General features: G+C 37.3%; 1 protein-coding gene and 1 long non-coding RNA gene across 7 annotated transcripts in view; one reads left to right on the top strand and one right to left on the bottom strand.

Annotated features, from left to right (window-relative positions):
• Window positions 1–14,629, top strand: part of LOC143186203 (nucleolysin TIAR) — a 588,750-nt gene that overhangs the window by 443,732 nt on the left and 130,389 nt on the right. The window lies entirely within an intron of this gene.
• LOC143186046 (uncharacterized) lies at window positions 6,533–8,931 on the bottom strand. Its single transcript, XR_013002990.1, has 2 exons — window positions 8,589–8,931; window positions 6,533–6,916 (listed from the first exon to the last, which is right to left on the bottom strand). It is a non-coding gene; the product is annotated as an uncharacterized LOC143186046 (long non-coding RNA).

Here is a 14,629-nt window from a genome sequence, read left to right as displayed (position 1 = left end):
TTTAGAAAATATTTTGAAAATTACCTTGACGTTATTATTATTATGTACACTATCGTGTATAAGTATTTGGATAGTTTGATATTATTGGAAACGCATGAAGTACTTACATTTTCTTATTCATACTAACTGAAATCAGATGTTATTCTCATCGATATTTGCAAATCTTATATCAGGCTATTGCCTGAGAGTTAATTTGTTGAATTAAAGGATGGAAAATGCGTGTAAATATTGTTGAAAATAAATGTGTAGATAAACAGTGGAAGAGTAGATGGAAATATCTGTGGTTGTTTAAAGATTTTAGCTTCAGTACTGTCTTCTGGACTTGCGTATTCTTGATTCCATATTTTTAGGTAAAAACATTCTTTCAATAACCCTTTTCTTTTTGAAAACGTAGATGCAGACAACTTACACAAATTAATAAAATTGAAGAGTTATTTGGACTACTCTAAACGTTTCTTCTCTTGTTATAATGTTGATACAATTCCAAAGCTGTTGTTTAAAATCAATAACATCTTAAGAAAATAGTAGAAATAATATGATAAACCTGCTTAGACTGAAACAGTAATAAAGCTCTGTTTTCTAAAATATTCTCTACAGTCATATAAGACGTATCTTGACTTCTGCAACAAATTATGTTCACAGATTTAATGCATAAATTAATTATATACCTATCCTCAAATTACAATAGAGGAAACATAGATGACCTGAATGAGACTCCCACGTAACATCTTGTTCCTAGAACTAATCTCACGCTACATACCAATTTAAAGTAACGAGAAATATTATTTCCTTCGAATTAACCATCATCTAGTTACATCATCACCCGAAAAGAGCCTCACCCAGTCGCATAATCTTGAGGGTCGTACGTCTCGCGGAATTCCACAATTAATCTGCAGAGGTGAAATAAAATGTTCGCGTTAACCGGGCGCCGCGTAAATCCGACGCGAAAAAATAATAAGAATAGCCTTAAGAGGATTAAAAAGACTAATCTCGAATAATGCGCGTATATATCGGGACACGCGATGTCCGGATCGCGGAGCAGGGCTCGCGTACGCGTCTCTGCATCAAAAGGGGGCAGGTCGCTAATAGAAAACGAGAAAAAAGGGTGGAGTAAAGTGAAAACCGGAAAAGGACAGAGGAGAAGGAAACGAAACAGGAGACGCGTGCTTATTTAAAGGCTGACATTTCCCGGCGCTCTTAATCTCTGAAATCCTCGACGCTGGTGTCCCCCCTCCGAAAAGCGTTCGTTTGACGAGGGAAATCCGCCAGTAAGTTCCAAGATGGGGTAGACTTCGATCTAAAATCCGAACTTGGTGTGACATTCGTGTTCGACGTCGAAACAGCTGGAAGCAGGTACAGTTCGCATCGCTTGGCACGAGGAGACGGCAGAAAAATGGGGCCCTCCGGAAAAATCGATTCAAACTCGCTCCACGAGTACCTAAGCCGCGCTTTAAAAAGCTAGTGAAAAATTGCCAGCGATTTTCCTCTTTTATTTTGTTTTCCCGCGGCCCTTGCCTCCGCCTCTAACCACGCTCCCCCTCGACACCGCCGTCCCTCGATCCTCAACCATCCACAGCCTCTCTCACACCCCCGCCAACCGTCTTACCCTCTTTCTATGCACCTTCCAGCCGAAGTTTCTTTTTCTCCAGCGCTCGTGCACGCTCTTCCTTGACCGGCCTGCGCCACAAACGCTTTTCTTGCCGCCCCCAGTGTGTGGCAAACACTTCAGATTAATTGTGCGCCCTTCGCGAGGCCGCCATTCGGTTCGATCGGGTAGAAATAATGGTATAACAGTTTAAGGCGATGAGAAGGAATGTTTAAGTCTTTTACGTAAGAAATATTCTGTTAGTCCTTTCTTTGGGGATGAAATGATTGGAATTTTTCTTGAGGCGTCATTGAGATGAGAAGGTTATGTGTATTGTAAGACTGTTTGTCTTACACTACATGTATAATTAATACCTAAGTATATAACTCTATGTATAATTTCCTATTGACGATTTTCAAATTCCTAATTTTACCTCAGAGTAGATATTGAGTCTGGAAACATTATGATTCCATTAAAATTGCAGCACTTTACAACTCTGAATATTCTAATTTTAACTCCCACTAGAAAGAAACTTTTTCCTGTGACACACACAAATATAGATGTATATCTCCATAGAAACGAAAGTAGGTATCTAGGCAAGGGTTAAAAATCGAACTGAACCGACCAGGCGTGCAAACGTGACCAGCAAATGAACGATAACGAGAAATCGCTAATTATAGTTGGCCGAGTTATAAATTAGGAAAACAAAGTTCGCCAAAGGAATAAAAGGGAGAAAGTAAGGAAGCGCGTGATGAGAAGAATCGTAGGAGGAATGCTACCCCATCGTTGATCGTTACATATCGCTCCCTTGAAGCCATTTTATGGACGCCCTGCAGTCGCTACCATCGCGAAAGTTAGCGACGATGCATCCAATTAATATTGTCAGGCTGCCAAGAAAGTTACACGTCCGTTCAGGTGGAAGGATTTCATGAAATCGTTTGCAGTTATGTAATTTATGTAACGCTTTTTATTCATTCCTTAATTAATACAATTGAGCTTAATTTATTGCCCAGTTTTGTTTGTCATAACCAATTTGTCGCAACATTACGTAATTTCTAGAGAACGATTAATTTCGAATGATATAGCCACATTATCAGGAATCAGTTCTTGAAAAATTTAATATTTTTAACTTCCATTATTCACGGACGTTAAAATAGTAATTTATTTCGTATACGTTATAGAACACTGCTATAATTATGTTAGCCAAACTTTCACAGATGCTTAAGATTTTCTTATTGTCACTAGAGTTACCACAATTATAACAACTAACGTATAGTTTATCACAAGACAATCAAAATGATACGTGTCTCTAAAGAATCTTTAAAAAAATAATATTCACTTACACTTTTCTTCAGTTTCTCAGTACTTTTACTCTTGATATTTAGTTTCAGCAATATGAAAGCAATTTTCCCCTTATCATTCCTGCAAAAATTACAAAACCAACATTCACTTTCGCGTAATTGTAAACAATGTTATAATTAACTCGTACCACTCTTCTGCATGCACTCACAATCAGTATAAGAAGTGTATTATGTATGGTAGGAGCACTAAAATCGCAGGAACACCACGTTACTACTTGAGCGCCGAAATTACAGGGAAGGCGTGCAGTTAAACCGTGTTTCAATTAACATGTACGTCCATTACATCGAGGCTGGGGGCTATAGAAGCTAGCGCCGAGCGAGAGCTCGATACTTCCTGCGGACCATGTATTTTGGGCAATCCGGTACAGCGTTAGGCCGTTAATATCGCAGCTTGATCTCAGCCAGAGAACCAAAGCTCGCTTTCAGGTTTAAATGGCGGCTAAGTAATCTCCACGCTCGTCTCTCTCTCTCTCCCCCCCCCTCTCTCTCACACACTCTCTCTCTCTCTCTCTCTCTTTCCACCTCTCACTCTGTCTCTTTCGTTCTCTCACTCTCTCGCGCCCTTCACCCTCGACTACTCTTCACCGTTACGCGCTACGACTAATACGTATAACTGCACCTTGCGGTTACCACCACTGCCACCGATGCATAGACAAATACCAACATATATCAGACTCTCTATATTCTCCTCCCGCTCTTTCATTCTTCTCACATAACGCGCCTCTTTTTTTGCGTCAAAGCTGGATTCAGTCGATTGTAAATTATCGTGTGGCAGAGGTTGCTTGCGATCCACCTGGTCAGGCTATTGCCTGAGAGTTAGTTCTCTGAATCTGTGTTAGGGTTGACAGGTTACATTGGATTGAGGGATGGGAAATGCGTAGATACTTGTGGATTAGAATATTGAGACGGAAAGGGGAGATGTGGAAATATTGTTGGAAATAAATGTGCAGATAAATAGTGGAAGAGTAGATGAAAATATCTGTGATTGCAAGGCAAAACGATCTACTATATTTTTGAATATTTGTAATACCCAGATATTATCTTAAAGAGTAAAATTTGAAGTCTATATTTAGGTTATTTTTCAAATAACAAATTTTTCTTTTCCTCAGAACAATTTTCAATATTTCAGTATTTGTAAGTCATGGTCATACACTCGGTGGAAAAAATATAGTGAAATCATGAAATCAATAATTCCGTGGAAATACTAATAAAAGCTTGACAAATACAATAAGAAATATCTGACAATGTTTCGTGAATAACCCAATCCTTAAGAAGTATGTTTCTAAAATTTCATTGTTCAATTTAATTCTCTAAAAAGTTTTAAAAAATCAACATAACTTCCAGTACATTTTAAATTGCCTATTTAAAAATAAATATGAATTAATTTACAGAGTCTACAGTAAATTTTACATGCAACCTGAAACTGGAGCTTCGTTTTTAACACAAATACTAGTACTCAATTTCCAGTATGAATAAATTGTTGTTCAACGTAAAAAATGTTCCCGAGTGAACAGCTGAAAGCCACCTAAATCAAAATAGAATAAGATACTTTACACAGCCCTACCCTAGCCCTACAGATACTCTTCCTGTATTGTCTAATCCTAATACTCAGGACCTGTTTGCTTTATCACCTGATTGATTTTACGACTCCGCTATGTCTTCTCCGCTGTGTCTACGTGTACGTGAAAAACGTATAGAATGTGCAGAAAGGAAGGGGTTAGGTCGATAGAGTCTCTCAGGGTCTGGCAAAAGTATCGTATAACGAGCGGTGGCCAGCGTGTCCCTGAGCGACGCGGAGTACACGGCCGTATCCGAGATTTCGTTATTAATATTTAACTGCACTGGAAAGATTAAAAAGTTTCAGGAATTTTAATATAGCCACTCTCGGGGGAGTCGTTTCCATGCAGAGACCGCTGCCAGACGCACACAACAGAGTTTTCCCGCGGTTCTACCGACAAATGTATGCGCGCACGTTTCACGCGTGCAAACCTCTACGTGTTACTCTGCGCGAGTGGGAGCATACGTTTTCACGTACTGTTCGCTGAATTTTCATGCTGGCGACAAGGGGTCAATTTCATGTAACGAACGCGAGCCTAGTGGAATATATCATTTTCGTCGGGTTAACGTTTCACGATTACCTGGAGGATTAGTGTTTCGTCGTTATTGCCTGATTGTGAATTTATAAATGAAATATGGATATGATTATATGTAGGTTTAGATTATGGTCGGGAAACACAGAAAACGAAATGAAGCTTGCTTTAAATAACTCAGAATTGTATTTTTAGAAATATTTGATAGTTAACTGATAGAAACTTATAAAATAAGAGAATTGAATCATTTAAAAATTCTTATTAAAACTGCAGTTAATGGATTTTTATTTTGTTTGAGATTCATACTTTCTCATTAGTACTTTAAAATTAAAACGATTATTTTATAGTTATTTAACTTACATTCTTGAATTTGCAAAGTGATTCCAAGGATCTGATACTATAAGTGGATATTTTATAATATTGATGGGAATACTACAAAATGAAATTATTGTACTGTATTACTCTAACGTATCTGAAATATGGAACTTAAAACTTGGCGTTCTTATTTTTAAACGTATGACTCTCAAAGAATTGAAGTTCGAATTCAAAAAATAAAACTATTAACAAGGACATTACATCTACTAGTAATACTACTAGTGACATAACGATGTTGTTACAAAATATATTACCGTACATATTTGAAGCATAGATAAAGTTATCTATTTTGAATTCTGACAGTAACTAAACAGTTTTACTCTGAGCATTTAGGCCGTTTGAAGTCGCAATTGGAAGAAAGAGGACAAACTTTGACATACAGCCAAAAGTTTCGTCGCATCAGAACAATGCGGGACCACTTGTCACAAAGCGTACCAGTGGTCCTGAGAATAGGTTATGTGTACACTTGGTGTTCTTTTGTAAAATGAGTGATTAAATGAGTAACACTTGGAAGAGGGTTGTTAAGCTCTAGAGGAAATCCTTTCACTTCAGGATGATGCAGGTGAAATGAAAGCATTTCTCTCGCCTTGCTATAGAAGACAATTTTTATTCTTATAAACTACGTTTAGTTATCTGTTTTTCATTCAATTATTCCAATGGTCGTATAAAGCAATGATCATAAACAAAATAAATTAACACAATATTTAACACCTTGATTGCCAAGTTTTATCTGTTAAAAATCTTATCAGACTATTCACGATGAAATTCTTTATACAGGTACATCTCTAAAATTTCCTGAAAATTCTTATTGATGCTATCCCTAGTCATCCTTAACAACAATAAGCAACATTATTTGCATTTATTTAAATAGGTCAATCTTCTATATCAAAAGACATGGCACTCGAAGAGTAAAATAGTAGTTAGGTACTTAGTTCTTTATTATTCTCCTCAATATAAATATATTTTACAATATAATTTATACTTATTTGGGCAAGAAGATTACCTAAATACTAAATCCAAAATTTCGCAGAAGCAAAGTTCAGGGTAACGTTTCCGCAGTAGTAGTAGAGCTACTCGTATTCAGCTACGTTCATATTTATTCACATCATGCGCATCAGAAATTCAGCGATCCTTATCAATCTCGTGCCAGCCAAATCTCGATTGATCCAGCCGATCATCAGCGGTGTATCTTGCTCGTTGTTCGTTAACGGTCGATTGAACGCGGCCCCGTTTGCCACAGCGGCAGCTATACCGTCACGAAACTTTTTCGACCTGATCGCAAGGTCGAGCCAGACATCCGGCTACTAAAGTTATCCCGTCGCTTCTATTCACGACCCGTGCATTACGAGCTGTTGCCGAAAGTGCACGGTCTGTTTCCATGCGCCGTCGTTATGAACCGGCAATTTCCGATAGAACTTTTCCTTCATTTTATTGCCATTTGCATCCGACTTGCCTGCTCGACCAAGTCGCCTCGTGTTTACCGACCTTCATTTCTCTGAAATTAGCTGTCAACCAGACAATAAGCGTGCGGGCATTAGAGTTGTGTCCACTGTGCGGGCATGTGAAGTGTAAATCTGTTGGGGTGACGCAGCAAGGCGTTGAAAGGTTTCGTTTTTCTTGCAAAAAGCTGTTTCGCAACTTCGCAATTGTTCTTATTTGTGTATGTAAAAGTATGAAGTAATAGACGATTTTATGAAGGACGTGAAGCTTTTATTGCTTGCCGTAGAATTACTTGAAATTTAATGATCTGAGATTCAGAATACGAGGAATTTTCTGGCACAGAAAAGTTTTAAGTGAAAGTATTCTTATTAGGTCAGACACGATACAAGACTGCAAAGATACACTGAGTTTTAACTATAGAAAAGATATAATTTTGACTTTAATTCTGACTTCTAAATGTAAAACAGAATCTTTACTTTTATTTCTTCATGATTCAAATCTGGATTGTGAAAAATAATTTTGTTTTTTTCTGTAGCTAGTTTTATGATAGACATAAGAATACACCAATGAAGTATGTTGAAATTTTCAATATCATTAATAAGATCGATTTAATGCTTAAAATATATTATATATTTCTAAACCATGATTAAAACTGATTACTTTACTCGACAGTAACATGTTCTTTAGTTCTCATATAACCTTGTTCGATAAAGAAATAATTTGTATTCAGTTCGTTTTGAAGTTATCAACAGTTTGTGATTCAGTGGTCTCTATTGAAAATAGAATATATAACAATTGAAAGCCGCGAAGCATTCAAACTTTGATGGAACACTGTATATTGAATGACACAGATTTTGTATTGTGTAGAAAATAGACGTGTCTAGTTTACCCATAGTTGAATCAATTGGTATTTGCAAAACGAAACTAAACATACTCTGTCTTTTTACAATATTTAAAGGGGTTTGCTTTGCGACAACGCTCTTATTAAACATGGATTTTGGAGCAAATGAAGGGGCAGTTGTTAGATTGGTATATTAGTCATAGCCTAATCAACAGCTAGAGTAAACATTTGATTTCCGTGCGATTATCCTTACTGCAGAATTGATTTTCAACTATGAAAGCGAATAATCGTTTAACTGTTACTGCTTCATGAAAGGAATATTAAAAATGACTATATGAATAATTCTATCAACTCACAAATTGTTAAAATATATAATTCCAGTTTGAGGTCACTGCGCCAAATTTTGTAGAATATTTTTTAAGTAAATCAACTATTAATTTAACTTACACAAATTATTGAAAATTGGATTAATATCAACATGTAATAGTAGAGAGTTTGTAGACCACATTTCATTTTATTTATGTTCATAATTTCTGCTTTACAAAATGACATAACAGCCAATAGCAGAATTAACAAAAAGAAGATTCTCTTAAAAAAGAAGTAATTGTGTTATTAAATAATAATTCTTTATTAAATAATAATTAAATAATAATTAAATAATAATTCTTTATTAAATAATAATTAAAGAATTATTATTTATTCTTTAATTAAATAATAATTAAAGAATTATTATTTATTCTTTAATTAAATAATAATTAAAGAATTATTATTTATTCTTTAATTAAATAATAATTAAAGAATTATTATTTAAAATGTAAAAAAATTGATTTATAAGCCATATATGCAAAAGAAAACAGAAAAACATTTAAAAAAGTATCTTCCAAGCCACATCGTACCAATTCTATTTTGACCAAAAAATTGACTCCTCATAGAAGTTTCGTTACATGTCCTCCACTTCAATCCCTTCGTTACACACAATCAATGTTCTACTCGAATCTAATACAGCACAAGCTACGCTCGAAAGCACTCTCCTCAAAAGAAACGCGCACGCTCAAACGTGTTGACACTTCAGGAAACAAAGTTAAAGTCCCAAAACTCTCCTCGAGCAGTTTCCCCCCTAACTTCGATACACTTGCCCAAATTCTAGGTGGGTTCATCTCGCGCAAACGTGCCTCCTCCCTTGAAAGACTTGGAACCCGGTTTCGCGCGGAACCGTTTCCACAGTCGACGAAAATTCTAGCATGCCCGACGATGGAATAATATTTTTACTCTTCTATCGACTGTGCGCGCGCGAAATGACACGGTAGTAACGCGAGGAACGCTCTTCAAATGTTCTTCTCGGAATCGGCACGCGGAGTACAGCTGCTATTTCTTGGCAGGGCGCGAAGGAGGGAGGAGACGAGGCGGCATCGGAGAAGATAAAAAAGCTCGCGACTGCTTCACTTCGCAGATCGTCGCCGCTGCAGAAGGGCGTGTTAAGAGGTGACGTCGTGGCGGGCGAGGGTCGGCGTGGGGGTGTGTGGGTTGGCAGAGACGCGGGGACGGTTGGAAAAGTTGCTAGCCTCTGAAAGTTTCGACACCCTGTAGGGAAAGCGACGGCTCGATTAGTTTGCAAACGACCGTACTTTTGCTCAAGATCTTTATCCATAGAAGTACGAACAACTTTCACGTGTTACCAGTTAGATAGAGCTAAGGGATAGACTGGTTCAATTGTAACGTCCGGACATAATAATTCAGCTTTCACTGTCCCTCGTCGCGTTATTCCTTTTTTCCCCATTCTTCTTCATCCCCTGCTCGGACCAACTCCTTCGTTGACGAGCGACGCTCGATTATTTCGTCGATCGAAGTTTTTTAATTGCTCCGATACAGCGAGGACTCCTTCGACTCTGGGGCTTCAGGCTCGATGTATGCTTTGTCTCTTTAATTGGACTACTTTAGGGTTATTGTTTCGAAGTTGGAACTTTTTTTTTCTTCGGCTGCTGAACTATGCGGCCATATCCTAAGGAGGATAGGATCACCTGCATTTTGTTGGGAAAATATTGTTTATTGTGATATCGTCACTGCTTGGTTTGAGAAGTAAGATAAAAGTAAAAATATGTTTGGAGGTTTTAAATATTAATTTAATTCAAGGGACGTATTGGTGTTAGGTATTTTTCACGTTAATCTGCGTGAAACGTAAGGCAAACAGTAATAGGACAAATATTCTTCATTTGAGTAATGTAATCGTACCAAATGTTAAGCTGTAATCGTTTAATTTGGATGCAAAGAGGAGCGTATTAATCATCTCGAGATACGAGATACAATTTGTCAAATGTAAATTATAAATTACGAAGTGTAAACAGTAATTGAGAGTGGAAGTGGATATTCTGACTAATTATTTGTGTAATATAATTCGCTTTACAGTACTTAAACTGATGATCAAAATTGAGGATCCTATCACAAAACAAAATAATGAATTCCGATGCTTTCACAATGGAAGTTGTAAATCTGTTTCATATATTTCCTTTGTCGGCAGTAGTTCTGTAATTATTATCCAACTATTCATTAACAATAATAATTGCATCGATTTGCGACAAATCAAATTAATCAAATAAACGCCTCATTATTTTATGCTTTTACTCACAATTTTCTTAAATTCATTTTACTTATGGAGAATAATCTTTACAGAAATAGATTTTGATATTATTGAACAATCAATAAATTCTACTAGTTAACATTCCCTTTTGCTACTTCTTGGCCCAAATTCCGGTTCCTTTCTAAATTTCCTATAATTTCCCTGGAAAGCCGATGACCTCGGTTTTCTTCGTTTGCCAGTGCACATGTCAGCCCCTGTAGTAGTACCAAACCCTAAAGTGGACGAAGGATCAAAGCAAAGTCCGACGAAATAGCTTACCCCATCGGATATCGAGTTTCGAGGGTGGAAGAGAATTATTACTTACGGAGCTTTCTCTGGCTGCGTACTTACTTACCCTCTTATTGGCTATCTGAAAGCATTCCAGTATTTCTCATACCGACCGAACTGCCATATACTTGTCGACACATTTTATTCTGTCCCACGAAACAATACCAATTCTGAGCAACAACCGCCACAAATCACCTTTTCTTATTCAGGAATCTGAATAGTACAAATTACTGAACAAACGAACATTTTGAGCAATAACGTTGATTGAAATATTCTTATGATTTTCTCGAGGTTAAGAAATGAATTTACTTAATTTACTTAGCTGTTATATGTGGAATTCGACTTCACATCTATCGATATTTTCTTGCAAATAAATTTAGTAGATATTGTTATTGTTTCCCAAACTCATCCTTTAACAGAGAAATAATTTAATATTCTAATTTAATATTCTTTCATAAGATTATTTGATATAATATATAAATGCGTTAATAATAAGTAATCGTGCTTTACAAAACAGCGAATACACACAGGATGCATTGCATCCAAAAACAGAAAAGTCAATTACAGTAACGTGATCTTTGAAGTATCGTATATTTACGTTAGAATTGAAAATTCGCAAATAAATGGTATACTCCATCAGGAGAGTAAGTTCACGAGCCAGGCAGACGAAACCAGATCAAAGTAAATCTGTATTTTACAAGAGGATTACCGACGGATGCGGCAACGTTTGCGCGAGTAAATACAGAGCGGCGCGGATCCACGCAGATCTGTATACTCACGAGCGTTGCGAATGTGCGGTCACTTGATTTATTGTCCCTTAAGATTATCACTCCTTCCAGCAGTGCAACCTACCCTCTGCCGTCTTCACCCTCCGTCTTACTCTTGGAGCTTCTGCTACTTCTCCGAGTAGTTTGTGACTTCCTGCCCACGGTTTACGAAGCGAATCTAGAGTCTAGAGTTCTGATGAAGGGTTGAAATTCATAGATCAGTCACACCCCCGGAGAAATGCTTTGCTGCTCTATTCAAGCATGGATACCGGAAATTCTAAATGCTCTGGGGGTTCTTGTATGTTACCCTATAATTATGACCTACTTAGTTGAAATCATTCATGTGGATGTTACGTAATATTATTTGGTCATTACATAATCGGCTTCTGAATATTAACCTGTCGGTGAAACTACTCTTGATGTGTAGGAAATACCTTTGGAAGTTCGTTATATAAAATTTTTAGTCTAGAATTCATACTGTATAAAATACTAGGAGATAGTACAATATTTAAGTAAGAATAGAATACTAAGCATCTTCTTTTTATTAAGATACTTTAAAGTACCTTTAGGACATATTTATTTATTTCCTATAATTCAAGTTTCTACTTTAAACTATATTAATAACAAGTACATTACGTTACTAATACATATTGCACATGAAGGCTGCTTGGGATCTAATACATGAACATTTAAGGATCACACAGTGATTATATAGGATATTTGTCCACATTTCTGTGCCCGTATGTTTGTGTCTTTGGATTGAAATCATTTTTAAAAAAAGAATTTTTATTTAAACTGTAACATTGTTTCTGAAATCTTACATATTAACAAGTAAACTTGAGTGAAAGGATAATTCCTCAGTTCATGCGTAAAAATTCTATTTTTATAAATAGCTTTAACCCGAAAGTACAGTATTAGGTACGGGCACAGAAATATGGACCCCAAACATTCAGCTGAACCGAAAATTATTTCCAATAATAATACACTTAGTTCAAAACACACTTCAATAAAATAAATCAGTGCCTCTACTATTCTTACTATTCCATCAGAACCTACATTACATTTCAAATGGCTAGTTTAAACCGATACTACAGTTTCACAATATTCCTAATCACCTCATTGCACAGCGTCCCTTGATCCGCTGTCGTAAAGCAAGCACCGCTACCTGCATAATTGTCATATACGTTATATACCGCCAAGAAGGTAGCCGGCAGAAGGGCAATCCCATTTTTCTCGTAACATTCATAGAACTGCAGCGCAGCACTAGCATGTGCGGTAATAGAGGGCAGTCGTAGAGGGTGATACCCCGTGAAATGATTCAAGGAAGTCGCCGAATAATGCGGCTCGCTGGTTCGGCGGTAGGCACTTAAAATCCGGAGACTGGAGTGCCTCTGTCTGAATGTCCGGGGATTCCACCCCAGATCCCAGCGGCGGGTTATGGTAGTAATAGTAGCCGGTCGCCAGTGCCCGAATCTACCGAACGAGCGGTGCACTCGGACTTGAGACGTTGTCAGGGTTTAAATCTTACCGCCCTTGTCCCCCCGTATCCCTGCATCACCAACAGTTACCCTCTCCTCTTTGCTCTCCCTGACTACGCTACGACCACCGTCTCCACCCACCCCCCCTGCCCTCGTTGCTCTCTGCCTCTGACTCTACCCTACGGCCGCCTCTCGACAAACTGACCCCGTAAACTTAGTCTCACCCCGGCCATCTCTTCAACCCCGCGCTCTCTCCAGCCCTCTTCCGCCGCCGTCCCGCTCGCGCTTTCTTGCTCCGGCGAACCTCCTCAGCCACGACCGCCGTTTCGTTCCTCGGCAAATAGTCAAAGAGAATTCGGCCCCACGAAGCCAGTGACATAGTTATAACCGCCTTTAACGTACCTACGTGCCGCATTCGTAATTGTCTCGTTCGTCCCGCGTAGTCGGCTACGCGTTAGAGTCGCTTGATAAGTGGGGACGTACTTGTTCGCAACCTTGTTCGAGGAGGAATTTATGCGCGCGGTCTGACGAGGTATTTCGAGGTACATGGTCTGTGTTGGGGATCGTTACGCGAGGGATCGATTGATTTTTTGGATTTTGTGAGTGTTTTTTGAGGTGTGTGTGTGTGTTGAAAGTTTCTTTTGATAATTTTTGGTTTAGTTTGAGATATTTGCTTCTGTTGCGAGATACACTTGCTGCTTAGAAGCTTGGAGCATGTCTTTTCGAAAACAATTTATTTTTTTCTTTCCGTGATTAAGTGAGAGTTTTAATTTTTGAATTGTTTATACGTGAATATGGAAACAATAGAACTGCGTATCACCTCTTAAGGTTGCTGTTAAGATTGCAATATTTTTCGTGAAAAATCATGTGTTAAGTTCGTCGTTCCGTCGAAAGAATATTTATAGTATCATTATAATTAAAATTCTAATTTAAATTATATTTATATAATATTATTTTAATGTACAAGTGGAATATTTTTAATCAGCAAATGCATAACGTAAAATATAAACCTATTTCGTTCGAGTATTATGGGATACTCCAAACTTTCGAGCAGCATCGGATATGTGCAGTATTCTGTACCAAAAGCTCGTTACGATATTCACTGGCACTTTCAAAGTATTGAGAGTAAATGAATTTTGCTTGCGTGTACTATCACTCGAATCTTGAACCTTCATTTTTTATGGACATACGTGTTACAAGATAATAGGGGTCATTGCAATTCTATTATGAAAATGGATCTATAAGAATACTAAGAAAATTGACATCCTTTCAGTTTATTAATTTCTGTAACGTAAAGGACATTTTTCGTGTTACACGTACATACACAATTGAATTACTAGAATTGTGTAAATTCACCACACCAATGACATTTAATGTGACTAAAATAGACTACTCACGCACAAGTTGTTCTCGGAAACATGTTCCTTATTATAAACTCGTCAGTGAACTGTCAGCTTATAACAATAGGATGCTATACAAAAGATTCTCCAAACTAAATTCTATGCAAAAAATATCTTGAATCTTCAGAAATATCTAACATACAATAGTAGATCATAAATCTCTAAAATATAATAATCTAAAAGAGTTCAGTTTAAGCAAAAAGGACCTTTGATTTCTCTTCCTCTGTTAAGTTCAATCAAGTCCAAACTATCACAGTAAAATATTACTCAATATTACTCAAAGCGATACAAGATACACAAATTCCATCTTTCCAAGTGTTTAGAAATCCTCAGGCGCAAAGGTTAACTGATGCCTCACGTCTAAAGGAAAATGGGTTTCCTTGCGTAGAA

This window comes from Calliopsis andreniformis, chromosome 12 (assembly GCF_051401765.1).
Source record: "Calliopsis andreniformis isolate RMS-2024a chromosome 12, iyCalAndr_principal, whole genome shotgun sequence".
NCBI classification, from domain to species: domain Eukaryota; kingdom Metazoa; phylum Arthropoda; class Insecta; order Hymenoptera; family Andrenidae; genus Calliopsis; species Calliopsis andreniformis.
The sequence above is the reverse complement of the archived record's forward strand: the minus strand, read 5'-3'. Positions and strand labels throughout refer to the sequence as shown.